The 14,515-nt window shown below is 61.5% G+C and overlaps 1 protein-coding gene across 1 annotated transcript in view; it reads right to left on the bottom strand.

Moving 5' to 3' along the window:
- Positions 1–6,910, bottom strand: part of NCOR2 (nuclear receptor corepressor 2) — a 108,002-nt gene extending 101,092 nt beyond the window's left edge. Inside the window, exon 1 of the mRNA XM_058656877.1 lies at positions 6,459–6,910. The gene's annotated coding sequence lies outside the window, so the exon portion shown is untranslated. The remainder of the gene's footprint in view (positions 1–6,458) is intronic.
- Between the last annotated feature and the right edge of the window lie 7,605 nt (positions 6,911–14,515).

Here is a 14,515-nt window from a genome sequence, read left to right as displayed (position 1 = left end):
TGGCAAACACACCCACAGCTGCCGGAAACACCGCCCTTCCCCCTCCCGCAGGCCCAGGGGTGGGGTAGGGGAGACGACTTTCTGCGGAATTTATGAGGTCCCCCCCAGTATTCCAGGGCAGGCCCCTGGGGTCCGTCGGCCACATGTGAACTTGGACAGATGATTTCCATGTTAATAATAGCTGCACCGCTGGTCAGGGCTGGAGCTCCTCCCCACCACCTCAACAATGCCCACCCCCACAACATCCAGGTCAGGCCCCACAGGGCCTTTGCCCAGGTCTGGATGGGAGGACCCGGATGCCACCCAGACCTGTCAGCTCCATCTGGCGCTCAGCTGTAGGCTCATTCACAGCCTTGTCTGCCTGGCAATGCCTACAAACCGTGCCAGGACGTCCCGTGGACGACTGTGCCTCTCCCTTCAGGCCTGGAGGCTGGGGACGGGGGAGCGGGGTCTGACCCTACCCTCCAGGTCCAGCCACTCAGTGCTAGTCAAAGGCCACAGCCCCCACTGCAGGCAAGGCCTCTGCTCTTGAGCTGAGCTGACACAACACCTCCTGGAGTTCCTGCCGGAAACTCGGTGACACTGCGCACTCCCTGTCCACTGGAGGACCTCAACCACTGGCCTCTGGCTGTCCAGCACAGAACAGGAACAGCACCTGGATCCAACTGTGCCTGAAGCTTCTCCTACAACTTGGTTTTGGTCCTTGGAACATCCATGCTCTGGATGTACCAGGCAACTCCTCAAACCCGAGTTCCGGGTCACCCAGCACCCCTGGGCCTCTCCTCCACCCTCCTGGCCCTCACCTTGCTGATGGGGAAGAACTCAGAGTCAGCCAGAAGCAGGGCAAAAAGGAGCCAGGCTTGGAGGGAGAGGGGCACCGCCCAACCAGGGCCGACTGGGGACACAGCCCTACAGACTAGGGCTGCTCAGCTGGGACCAGTGGCCTCCGATCTGGGTCACTCTTGGGCGGCAGGCACACTGTGGCACCCCCAGTGGTAACCGGAGCCCCGGTGTAGCTTCTGGAGGAACATCCCGATCTCAATCGCTCTCTCTTGGGGAACATTTGCTACCAGGGCCGCAGAGCCCGCCTGGTGCAGTGATAAACACGCCAGGCTGAGCGAGGGCCGCTGCCCCTGCCGGGCCACAAGAAAGGGGCATTGTCCACAGCCAGCAGGCCACGCACGCACGCCGCAGCCCAGCCCACACAGCCTTGGTTTCCTGGATTGTGAAATGGGAAGCCACTCCTGGTCCCCAGGTTGGGAGGTGGTGGGAGAGGGGAAGGCTTGCTCCTGCAACAGCTGCTCCTGAGCTCCTGAGCTCCCCTCCTGGTCGGCACCTCTCGGCCTGCTCCCTGCAGCTCCCAGTTCACAGGCTATGGTTTCCCAAGGCAGGAAGATTCGCGAGGCCGCCCCAAGCAGCCCGAGAGCCTGGCCACGGCCAAGGCAGCACTCAGAGCACCTGCCCTGGGACTGGTATCCTTATTCCACACACAGGCCAACTGTCACCTGCCCAAGGTCACACAACCCACTCAGGACAGTCCACTCCAACCTCCACTTGGAACCCTGGTGGATGCACCTGTCACATACCTACCAGGCCTCCCAATCAAGCCAGAGCCAGGTACCACAGGAGCAAGCCAAGCCTTGTAGCACGAGGCAGGCACAGGCAGGACTGATGGGCCTCAGCGCCCCACATCCTCCGGGCCAGGCCCTGCGGCAAGCTGCCCACCCTGGCTCCGGCCTGGCCCTTCTCTCCCCTCTCTCCCCCAAACCTAAGAACCATGCACGCAAAAGCCACACCTGCTACATGCCTCATTTCCCACCCACTCCCTGCACAGCACCCCACACACAGTTGGCACTCAGTAAACACTTGCGGAGCCCACAGACATGCCAAGGGCAGAACTGCAGGCTGTGCCCGGAAGCTCAAAAGCTGCTCAGCAGAGACATGGGCAAGGGGGACAAGAGGGTTCTTGCAGCAGACTGCAGGTACCATCTATGTGGGCAGCCACCCAGCCCAAATGCCAGGTGACTGAGCTCTGGATTGAGGGTTCTGTGCTCTCCTTGCTGGGAGCTGCCATGCCAGGCTCCTGATGGCTGGGGTTGGGAGAACCGTCACCACCCCGAGGAGCAGTGTGGTCCCTGCCAGGAAGTCTGCCCTCTCTGGTTCTGGCATCTTTCTCTGCTACAGTGTGGAGTGGGCAGCAGCCCCAGGTGGGACAGCCAGCAGCAGGCATGGCACAGGCTCCCACCAAAGGCAGGATCGAGCAGGGCTTCCCTCCTGGGGAGGGTCAGACACCTCCACCTGCGAAACGAGTCTCTCGGGCACCCAAACGCATCGTACTCTGGGCCTGCAGGCTGGGGGCCCAGCACAGGTGAACATGTTCCTCCCAGCTCCAGGAGTGCTCCTGCGGCAACCAGGGGCTTCTGCAGCAGCACTGGGGGCCCCCAGTGTCCACTGTGAGCCCTGTCCACCTCCTGCAGCTTTGAGGGCACCGGGCACTGTGGGCTGGTAGCTGCTTGCAGTCCACCTATGTGATCCCAGATGATATCATCTCAAAATGGACCCCCAGAGACGCCTGTCACCAGTCCAGGTACAAGGAAGTCACTGTCCACCCCACTAGACCAGCCCCTGGACTTTTCTAGCATCCCTTAACCAGAGAGCTCGGTTCCCACCCAGCCCTGCGGCAGGGCCCCAGGCAGTGCCCAGCAAGCAGAGAACCCGCTGAGGTCAGGAACTTGGAGCCACATACCCAGGGGAGCTTGCTGAGAGGCTCATGGGACGTGCGCTGAGGCAGCGGCAGTCTGTAGCAGACCAAGGGCCCCTCTCCAGACTCCGGGAAGCCAGAGGCTCCCACGCCCACGGCAATGACTCACCCCTACTTCCCAGGCCAAGCACGGGCTCAAAGCCGGTCCTGGGGCGGGGGAGGGGCAGGAAACCCAGGGGCCCAGACCCACTCCCAGGGCCTTGAGCTCGCTGGAGCACACCCCACCTGGGACATCCCCTGTCACAGAAAGGCCAGTGGCACCCCGTGTCCTGCTGTTGCCATACAGCTGCCCACCCAGCTCCCAAGTCTGGCAGGGAGGGCCCACTATGACACCATCACAGGCTGGGAATTCTGACATCACCCTTGGACAAAGCACTCAGTGTCGGGCAAATGACCGGGGCCCCTCCCCGGCCTGAGCCAGGTGCCCAGGGGTCATTAGGGGGCCTCATGGGTGAATGTGGGCAGTCGCTGCTAAAGCCCAGCACCTGTACCCTGCTCCAAGCAACTAAACTGCATAGGAAGTGCAACCCACCACTGGGACTCTTGCCTGCAGCTGTGTGCCTATGGGCAAGCTGCACCCCCTCTCTGTGCCCCCTCACAGGTGCTGAGTCCAGGGCACATGGGAGGGACACAGGGCAAGGTGTGCTGGACATCCCTGTAGCCCTCCACTCAGCCACAGGGGCAGGCGACGCCCTGCACCGCACCCCCAGGTCCCTGATTCTGTCTGGGATGCCTGGGCCCAGCAAACACAGGAGGGCCTCCCACACTCAATTCTGCTCCCACCCCCACCCCTCCAAGAAAGGCCCAGGCCCTTGGAGGGCATTGAACAGGACTATTTATGTCCTGAGTGCCCGCTGTCTGCTGGGCAGTGAGGACATAGTGAAGAAGAGCATGCTGGGTAGGGAGTGCCCCCAAGTCACGGGAGGGCATCAGAAGGGTATCAGGAGGGGGCTCCTACCGCCCCTGCTCCAGTGAGGACACCAGAAGGTGACATCAGCAAGCAGGACACAGGCCCTCAGCAGACCCTACCTGTGGCCACAGGTCTCAGCGCCCACCTGCACAACTGTGACTCGTCCCAGGCGCCATGCTACAGCAGCACTTACAGATTACACACAGGTGACAGGGACACAGGTGACAGGCACATGGCTCATGGCAGACAGGGACATAGGGACATGGGCACACGGGCAACAGGAACCCGGCGACAGGGACACGGCTCATGGCAGAAATGGACACAGGCACATGGACAACAGGTGACAGGCATATAGCTCATGGTGGACAGGGACACGGGCACACGGGCGACAGACTCCATGCTGAGTAGGGTAACAACATGGAGAGCAGGTGTCTCTTGGGGATCCTGCCAAGAGGACATGGCAGGTGCCAAAGTCTAAGGCAGCACCATGACAAGATTCCCAAGGCATAGGGGGCAAATGGGCTCCTGAGGAAATGACACCCAAAGAGACAGACCGGGGACTTCCCAGGATGCCCCAGGACCCAGCTCCATCTCTGAGCCCCCACTTCAGGCTGTTCTGAGACCTCAGAGGGCAGCTGAGGCCCTGGTCCAGCCCACAAGTAGGACAACGAGCAGGAAGGGTCAGCGGCTCAGAAGAACCCTCCCCAGGCCATGCCCACATCCAGCTCGCCACCCCATCTGGACCCCAATGTCTGGAGAGTGGGACCCCACAGCACTGAGGCAGAAAGAAGTGAGCAAGGATGTGACAGCCATGGCCCACCCGCACACAGCACTAGGCCCACGTCGGCACCGTCTGCAGCACCCCACTCTACCCGAGGCGCTCCAAGACATCCTTCATACTGTCTGGCGGATGGGGAAGCTGAGACCCGAGCCACCCCTACAAGTCACACTCTGTTTCCCATCCTGAGACACAATGCAGGTCCCACCGTGGTGGCTGCATGAGGTACAGACTCCCTCCGGTTCACTCAGGGCTGCTCTGTCGTGAGGGTCACCCCCACACTGTGCCAGCCTCTGCCTGAGCCCCACCACCACCCTGTCTGTCAGTCACTGGCCTGATCTTCCGGGCCCCAGCAGACGCACGCGGGGTCACGAGGCCAGAGGCCTGTCTTGAATCCCAGGTGAGGCCCATCGGACAGTGCACAGCTGGCGTGGATGGCCTGGACACCAGGGGAAGCCCCGCTGGCTCCTGTGAGCCTAAGAGTGGAGGCCTCAAGCTAGCCATCACCCGGCATCTGGTGTCACATCACAGGACAGCTGCCACCCTGGGCAAGAGTGATAGCTGCCCCCCGACCCAGCCCGGGACACACCGAGTAATGCTGAGGCTCCCGGCGCAGGGCAGGCACAAAGGGGCCCAGAGCTGCAGAGACAGGGTTGGGAAGCCCAGCCTAGATCCAAATGCAGACAGAGCCTGGGGGCACCTCTCCCGCTCCCCTCCTAGAAGTGTGGGCTTCTAGGAGACAGGAAAATAAAAAAAGAGTCCAGTAATGGCATGCAACATGGGGGAGGCCCACCAGCCCAGCCCCCAGTGCCCCAACACACACCTGTAGGCTGCACCGTTACCCACACCCTACATGGGAGGCCCCGAGGCTCCCAGGGTCCGGCTACAACTCCCATCTCTGGCCACTACACCTGCCAAGACACCATTACCCTGAGGGGCATGACCTTCCAGAAGGCCCTCCAGCCCTGAGCTGAGGTTGGGGGTGTGGGCGGAGCAGGGCAGCAGAGTCCTCCTCACTGGTAGAGCCACAACTGTGGCCCCAGCTAACACTGACCACACACCCAGCACACACAGGGAGTGTCCATTTGTCAGATGCGAAAACTGAGACTCAGAGACACAAAGTGACCTGCCCAGGGCCACACGGTAAGGAGGTGTCTAAGTGACATGACCATCAAGCTGCAGCTCCTTCACCCCCGAGCACCCCATTTCACAGGTAAGAAAACTGAGGCTCTCGGGGGAGAGGTGCCTGAGGCTGCACAGCAGCAAGGGGCACAGAGCCAGGAGCCGTGAAACACACCCAAACTGGGGTGCCTGGGAACATGGTGCACAGGTCCCCCACAGGCGATCCTGCTGCCTCCTGAGACGACTCCTAGGGATGCACGCCCCTGTGAGCCCGGGAAGCCCTTCCAAGTCCTCCCGCCCTCATCCTGGCTCCTCCTGCCAAGTCCTGGGCAAGCCTGGGCCAGTGGCCCTGATCTCAGACCAGAGCCGGGCAGCAAGCCAAACGCCACCTCAGTGGGGAGCCGGGGCCAGGCCACAGTGTTGCCTGCACCTGGCTCTACCAGCCCACCCCCACATCCCCAGGCTCTGATCCCACGCCCCATGACAGGATGCAGGGCTGCAGTGGGCTCCACAGATGAGGGGCACAGCATCTCCTGGGTGTCCACTCCCACGCGGGGCCCCAGCCAGGGCCTCAGAGCATTTTCTTCCCATGACTTCAGTAACTTGGTGCATTTGCAAAGTCGGCAGCCTATTTTCCCGCGAATGCAGCATGACCCACTTCCGGCCACCCCCACCAGCTACCCAGTGTCACCATGGCCCCCAGCCCTGGCCCAGGACCACAGGGGCCAGCCGGCAGATCCTGGGGCTCCAGCCAGGTGACCCCAGAACCCTCCTGGCTGCACCACAGCCCTCCGCCCCAACCTGAATCCCAGGAGCTGAGGCACCAGCAGTGCCCACCCCCGCCCTCGAGCTGGGGGACCCAGGCCACAGCGGACCACCCCCCTTACCGAGCACTGAGCAGTCTCCAGCTCACGCCCGCTCCGGCACAACTTGCGGGAAGTCCCCCACAAAGAGGATGGAAAGGGGCTGGCAGAGGCTGCCGCAAGGGGGTCAGAGGCCTCGGCACATGCGGGCTCCCCCAAGACACCCCGCAGCCGACGGCAAGCCCACTGCGCCTCCAGGACGGACACTGGCCGAGGGGCGGCCTCGCCGAGCGGCCGCTCCGCCTTCCCGCGAGACTTTGGGCTCCCACCCCGGCTGGGGAGGCCCTGCTGGGGGCCAGCGGCCCAGCAGCCAGGCTGGGCGCCCCAGGCTTCCGGCGCAGTGTGCCTCTGCCCCAACAACCAGGGCCAGCCAAGGCCCACCAGGGACAACCTGCCAGGCAGCCCGACCCCACGCAGGGCCGCGAGCGAGACGGCGGCCTCCAGCGACGGGCTCTCGCCTCCTGCCACTCTGGGCCTATAAACACAGAGAATTACATAAGTCCACTCCTCTTGTTTGGAAGCCAAAAGTACGAGCTTTCTCTCCCAGCCTTGGCAGTAAGTAATAATTCCTCATCGCCATGGTAACCCTGGCGGGCCTCCAGCCGACACTCGGGAGCTCAAACACTGTGGGGCCTTTTTATAGCTCGGCTAGAAAAACCTCTTCACTCTGCTCGGTGCCAGGCGAGAGCAAGCTGCAGGCCCGAGTCTCCGCCTTTAACCCGTTTCCTCCCATCTGGACCAGCCCCCGCCTGGGAAACACGGCTGTCCTTTTCATGGGGGAGGGAGGGGCAGGACCCCCTTCTGGTGGCTGGCATTCGGAGCTGGGGTCACCTCAGTGACAGGCCTAGGAAGACAGAGGCACGCACATCAGCCCACAGGCACACACTTGGCCTGGTGATGGTGGGGTGGGCAGCCCGGACGTGGCCCAGCACAGCCCTGCTGCTCCAGAGTCAACATTCCCTCTGCAGCAGGGGCAGGGGCATGACCCTGGGCATCCGAGATGACCCAGAAGCTGAGCAGGTTCCACTCCTTTGCCCCTGGCAGCCAGCAGGTGGCCACGTGTGGAAGAGGATGCAGGACTCAGGCCCCACCATGGGGTACTTATACAGGGGAGGCCCCAGGCGACAGGCACAGCCCAGAATCCCAGAGCCCCAGTGTGCAAGTGCAGTGGAGGGGTGAAGGGCCGGGCGGAAGCAGGGGGGATGGAAAGGCCCTTGAGTGCAACAGTGAGAGAGGGTCCCCACCCTGGGCCACAGGCTGATGCCATCGCCCACCCTGAGCTGGACATGCCACTGGGGAAGCCACTGTGCTCACCGCACTGGGACGGGCCCATGTCGGAGCACCAAGGGTCACAGAGCCAGGAAATGGTCAAGCTAGGGCTTGAACTCACGTCACATGGCCAGCCAGGAAACATGCAAGGGCTCTGGGAGCCAGATGGGGTCTGCCGGGGAACGGGTCCGTGGCCGCCAGGAGAGCAGCGCAAGCTGCTGAGCCCCTCGGGGGAGGGGCATCACCTCCTCAGCACCCCTTCCCGAGACCATAACCCCCATTCCCTGCCAGTGCCTTCCCAGCGTGGGCATACTCCCACCACGAAGCCTTCGGTCACAGTGGGGAAACCAAGGCACGGAAAGACTCCTGGGTGGCGAAGAGCCCTTTTCCTAACCTAAAGATCCGGCACTGTCTTCCTTCCCACCCGCTGGCTCTCACTGTAACTGCCCAGGTGGCTCTGTGGCCTGGGAAGGGGCCTCGACCAGGGCCAGCGAGTGGCGCAGATCGCCGGCAGGCCTCATAGGCCTTTGTTCTCATGTGTTTGTTTTGGACACAGATGTCCTGAGGACCTCACCCAGACTCCCTGGACTGTCTCCGGGCTCGGGCAAGTCCCACACTGCCCAGCCACACTCACCACTGCTCCTGTGTCTTCCCCACGACACGTGGGGAGGCACACGGGGGTGGCCCAAAGCCAGGAACAGCTGGCAGGGCAGGGACCTCAAGTCAGAGCTACAGCCTAGAGCCTGGGCAAGTTCAGCTTGTGGTCATCTGTCCTGCAGGCCAATTTCCCAGCCCCCCAGGCTGCTGCCCTGGCCAAGCCATTGTGGCCGAGGCCCCCCAGCCTCTCCAGGGAGAGTGTGCTTAGCCCTCCAACAGGGTGCACCTGCCAACCTCAGGGCCACAGAAACCAAGCATATAGGGGGGAGAGGAGGGGCAGCTCCAAAGGGCAGACCTGGGCCCATAGCCATGGCCACCATTCAGTGTCCAGCCAGCCCCAGCAGTAAGGGGTCCCCAGGTGCTTCCTCCCTGGGCCAGCTCCCTATGGCAGAGAGACTGGGTGACTCACAGTACAGGCCAGGGCCTGAGGGGCCATGCTCCCCCGCTGCCAGACTTGGGTGGGGGGCTTCTGAGCCTGCATTTCCCAGTCCTCCTGCAGACGCCCACCACTGGGCAGCTTGTCTCACATCCTCCCCCTGAGCACACGAGCAGAGAACAGCCCACCCCCAACATGCAAACAGACATATCCATTCACCACCACAGCTGCCCTCAGCCCATCCATCCCTTCCCCATCAACCACAGGGGACCCGGCTAGAAGCTGCCCACCAAGGAGTCCCCTGAACCATGAGAGCTGGGAGTAAACCCACAAACTGGCCCACCCCTGACCTGAGCTGGCCCAAACCAGACCCAAGCACTGCAAGCTGAGGGACGGGACCCATGGGTGCCTGCAAGCAAGGACCCTCTGAATGGGGAGGCAAGACAAACACAGGCTCCACCCCACATGGAGACACCCCCAAACCAACACACAGGAGTCCCCTGACAGCAGCATACAAGCTGGCCCGCCCTGGACCTCCTGACCAGCGGCCACTAGGCTGTCTTCCTGGGGTGGCCGCCGTGAGCTGGCTCAGTCAACTGCTCTCCAAGCTGGGCCTCCACCTGCAGCAGCACCTGGCCGGTCAGACACACAGGTACATAGCAATTGGCTGCAGGGGTGGGGGCTCTGGGGTGCCAGGCTGTGGAAGGGGCAGCAACAGGGGAAAGCAGGAAGGCCATGCTATGTCACGCCAGCCAGCTGGCTCACCAGAGAAGAAAACAGGGCACCAGCCTGACCTCCAACACTGGCCTGAGGGACTCGGTCATGCCTCATGGCAGTCCTGTGGGCATCCTTACGCCCATTTTACAGACTGAGAAGCCAAGGCACAGCCCAGATGCCCAGGGACACACATCCAGGGAGCAGCAGAGCCAGTCCTGACCCAGGGAACACAACACTCCAGTCTGGGACGCTCACCGCCAGGATTCCCCTCAGTGCAGGCCAGGGCCACTGGAGACACAGTGCTATCTCTAGGGCAACTGCTGCAGCCTCAGGCCCCCTCTCTCAGAAACAGAAACCCCAGGGTATCAGACACGACGTCCCAACACTAGCCTGGACTTTCTGGTACATTCCAAGGGACGGATGACCTACCCAGATTATGGGCAAAATACTTGTAAGAGCAAAGTCATGGCTCAGAACAGCAGCCACAAAATGGTGACGGCCAGCTGTCAGCCAACCAGGAAGCTCTTACTGGCCCACATCATGTTTTTCTCAAAATTGGGGCATTTCTTATAAAATCCAGATTTACAGCTTCTCTTGGAAGGCACCCGGCATACCTGGCATGCCAGTTACCCTCAATCCCGCCTCCCGCCCGTCCTGCGTCTGACACACGCCCTCCCTGCCTTGTGCCCACTCGCCACCTCCCCCAGCTGTGGCCAAGAACTACACTAGGGTGCGAGGTCTCCCCCAGCCTGGGCTGGACCAGAAAGTAGCCCAAGAATGAGGCCAACACAGAAATAGGCAGAGCCAGGACACGGTCAGTTCCCCACAGCACCAGTGAAACTCCTGGATCCAGCCGCACCTGAACTCTGTGTCCTTGCTGTGGCCATTGGGCTTAACACAGCAGAGCACGGCTTGGCCATTCACGGGAGTCCGAACTGACTGTCCCTGACCAACCCCCCTTGGGTCTGGCCTCAAACACCAGCAGTACCATCCCATCCCTAACAGTCACATGACATTCTGATCACCCTGCAAGGACCTCCGGACACTGCCCGAGCCCCGAGCTCCCAGCACTCTCCCCGTTGATACAGGAAAGACAACACCCCACTTATCACAATCGCAACCCTAAGGGCCCACGAGGAACAGAGGAACAACGCTGTGCCCGACCAGCTTAAATGAATCACCTGGCACAAGAATGGGAAAGAGTAAAAACCTCGACTTCTACCTCCAGGCAGAGGAAGAGCCTCGCCTCAGGGCCTTGGGCCAGCCTGTGACCGGGATCAGCACCCCAGGTTCACTCACCCTGCCTGAGCTGGCCTGGCCTCCCCCACATTCCTCGGCCATCACAGCGGCATCATTGCACCTGCTGGCCTGATCCTATGCCTCTTCCTGCCAGAGGTTCTCACACAGAGCACACCCCACACCCCACACCCCACCCCAGGCCCAGCACCTCCCACCACCATTACCTCACCACCCGTGTCATCCAGACACAAGGCGTCTCGACTCACAGCCTTGGGTTCCCGTTTGGTCTTCTGCATGGCCAGGGCCCAGGTCCTGTTTGCTGTGTACCCCCACCAAGCCACGGGCTCACCGGGCTACAGGGTGGCAGAAAGCAGCTCTCCCACACCCCGACCAACCATCCATCCAGTGTTAAGCAGCTGCCGCATGCAACCTCAGGGCCCTACATGGCACAGGGATCCCGGTCCAGGAGATCCCGGCTGGCTGTGACAGGGCCTGAACACAGCTGTGAGGTGCGGGAGGGTTGCAGGGGCACCCATGCTGGCCTCTATACACTGCAGCAGGTGCCATGAGGGTGGGCTCCATCAGCTGCCAGCGGCTGTGAGACCCCCAGCGATTCTCGTCCTCTGTGCCCTCAGCTCCCCGACTGCCAGCCCAGGCCACGAGCAGTGGCACCTGTGTCGTCACACAAGCGGGCATGGGACATCTGTGACCTAAGGAGGCCTTGCCGGGTCACACAGACTTCCTGCACCAAGGCGACCCTCTCTTCATCCATGTGTGGTATACTCAGAGCCCAGCCTCACACAAAGGGATGCTTAGGAACCGCTGGAAATAAGCATTTGGGTGGCTGGTGCCGTGGCATGGCGCAGTAAGCTGCCACCTGCAATACTGGCATCCCATCAGAGCATCAGGTGCATCCATGCTGCTCCGCTTCCAATCCAGCTCCCTGCTAACAGCCTGCGAAAGCAGCAAAGGATGGTCAACTCCAGCACCCGCCCCCCATCTCCAGCCCAGCTCTGTAGGATACAAGATTCCAACACGGAGAGGGTAAGCTGATCTCCATCACACACCCCGCTATTCCTGTGGCTGCACCAACACAGCTGCCCCAAATTCAGACAAAGGGGGCGGGGCGGGGGATGGGCACTGGTACAGCAATGGGGTCACCGCCTGGAACAGCAGCAGCCCAGACCGGAGTGCCCCAGACCGGAGTGCTGGGTTCAGTCCCACCGTCCTCTTCTGACCCAGCCTCCTGCTGCTGTGTGTTCCGGGAGGCAGCAGCTGACGCTCAGCTTGAGTGCGAGAGCTCTCCTGGGAGACCAGGACGGGGCTCCTGGGCCAGCCCAGATCAGCTCTGGCTGCTACATCACTTGGGAAACGGACCCAGGCAGACTGATCAGTCTGTCTCCCAAATAAAATAAATAATTAAAAATTGAAAACCCCAGTACCAAAGAAATTGTTAAACCAAGTCAAGTCTGCCCCATCCCTGGGGTGGTGGGGGGCGCATGGCCCAGCAGAGACCTCCCCCCCAGCCCCACCAGAGGTGCCTCCTGCCGCCAGCCGGCCAGGGATTGCTACCCACACAGGAGACACATGTCGGAGCGAAGATTAAAAACAAGGACAATTATCGGGCAGGCATCCATCCATAATTAGGAATTTGATGTAATTAGGCACCCCGCTAACTTCATTACTTATTTATTTACGGGATTGCTTATTTAATTTAGGGGCCTCCTTCCCCGAAAAGCCATCTTAGCTGACACCCCTGGGGCAACGGAGGGGGCACCTCCTCTTCTGGCCCAACCCCTGACTCCTGGGCTGCCCAGCACCCCCTCCTCCCGGAAAGCCCTGGGTGGCTTTGCCCTAGGGGGATCCCTGGCAGTGTCAGGACCTGGAGTCACTCAACAGTGCTCAAGCGAGGGGCAGGCTGGCTGGGACGGCAGAGTTTCTCCCCATCCTTAACCCAGGGGCAGAGGGAGGCAGACCCCACCCAGGCGCCCCTGGACCAGCCAGGGGTGGCGGCCAGGCAACAACCTGACTTTGCAGAGAACGCATACAACTCAAGATGAGTGGCGTTCACGTTTCCTCCCAATGCCTCCATTTCCTCATCTATACGACAGCAACATTCACACCCACACCCACGGCTGTCCTGCTGTCCCCCGGTGCAGGTCTGGGCCCTGCCAGCCGTCACGTGGAAACCTGCCTGAGCCCACCAGGTGAGCACAGAATGGAAGCGTGGAACAAGACTTCCCCCGCCCTGCTACAGACCACAGGACACTCAAGGATGGCTAACGGCCACCAGCGGGCAACAGCAAGTACGGGCCATGACAGAGCACCAGTGCTTCTAGGCATGCTGAAGGAGACTGGATCACATGATTGCCACGTGGGCAAGGAACTCCCACTGGACACTGGCCTGACAAAGAGCCAAGTGGGTTTTCGGCAGTGTCCGGTGGCCACATCCCACTCATGGACGGACGGACTGTGAAGCCTCCAAGCCCAGGGCAAAATTCAAGATGAGGATACATTGTGGGTACCCAAAGCAGCCACGTGCACACACACACATGCATTACGACTCCATATTCTTAGGGAATTCTAGAAGGTTCTAGAATACCTGCCTGACAGCAAATGGCTGGTGGGGAGGGGGTAGGGATCTCCCACAGAGGGAACTTGCAGGAACTTGCGTCCACTGGGGTCAGTGCTCACAGCAACTGTCACCAAGGTCCACTCACAGAACTGGCAGCCATCACTGCCGTGGCGGAGCTGGCTAAGCCACGACGTGCAACTCCGGCAGCCTAGGCACCACTCCCGATTCAGCTCCACACAGGCACGCCTGGGAAAGCAGCAGCAAACAGCCCACGTTCTTGCAGTACTTGGGCCCCTGCACCACATGGGAGCCCCAGTGGAGCTCCAGCCTTCAGCCAGGGTGTTGCGGCCATCTGGGGGGTGAATCAGCAGATGGGGAACCTCCCGCCACCTTCCCCTCCGAAACTCTGACTCTTAGATTTTAAACTCTTTTTTAAAAAAATTCTCATGGAACTGATGCTCAGAACAAGGGCATCCCCAATACGTGGGTCCCAGGGAAACACACACCCCTCCTTGGCACTGACCTACTCAGTGGTAGGTGCTGCTGGCGCCGCCACTATTACCCAGGATTTCCCGAGGCTCCTGACCCGGCAGCTTGGGCAAATCCCAGTCCCCCATCTCCCAGTCTGCACAGCAAGGTCACCGTATCCAGAGACGGGGCTGAAGTACAAGCTGCAAAGGCGCCCAGAGACAAGCTCCAGGCCCAGGACGGGGCTGACCAGCATTCTCGTTATCCTGACACACACATACCCCCCACCACCCAGGACACCAGGACTTGGGCTGGGGCAGTTAACTACACCTGCTGTCCAGAAGGGGGCCCTGACTGCAGGGCTCCACCCAGGAAAGTAGTCAAAAAATCAGGGGCCTGCAAGGCGACCTCAGAGGTCAGTCCAGGAGGGAACCCCAGTGCTGGATGTCCCACCACCGTACCGGGTACAGACAGGGCACCTGTAGGAGTGAAGGCAGCAATGACAGGCGAGGAGGAAGCCGAGGAGCCGGGGGCAATGCTGTGGAGCTCCAAGGGGCCTGTCCAGGGCAGCTGTCCACAGACCTGTTCAGGGCGGCTGTCCATGGGCCCGTCCAGGGTGGTTGTCCATGGGCTCGCCCAGCGTGGCTCCAAGGGGCCTGTCCAGGGCGGCTGTCCACAGACCTGTTCAGGGTGGCTGTCCATGGGCCCGTCCAGGGTGGTTGTCCATGGGCTCGCCCAGCATGGCTCCCATGGGCCCATCCAGGGCGGCTGTCCATGGGC

Source organism: Ochotona princeps, chromosome 29 (assembly GCF_030435755.1).
Source record: "Ochotona princeps isolate mOchPri1 chromosome 29, mOchPri1.hap1, whole genome shotgun sequence".
Lineage (NCBI taxonomy): Eukaryota > Metazoa > Chordata > Mammalia > Lagomorpha > Ochotonidae > Ochotona > Ochotona princeps.
This window is presented reverse-complemented; position numbering and strand designations above follow the sequence as displayed.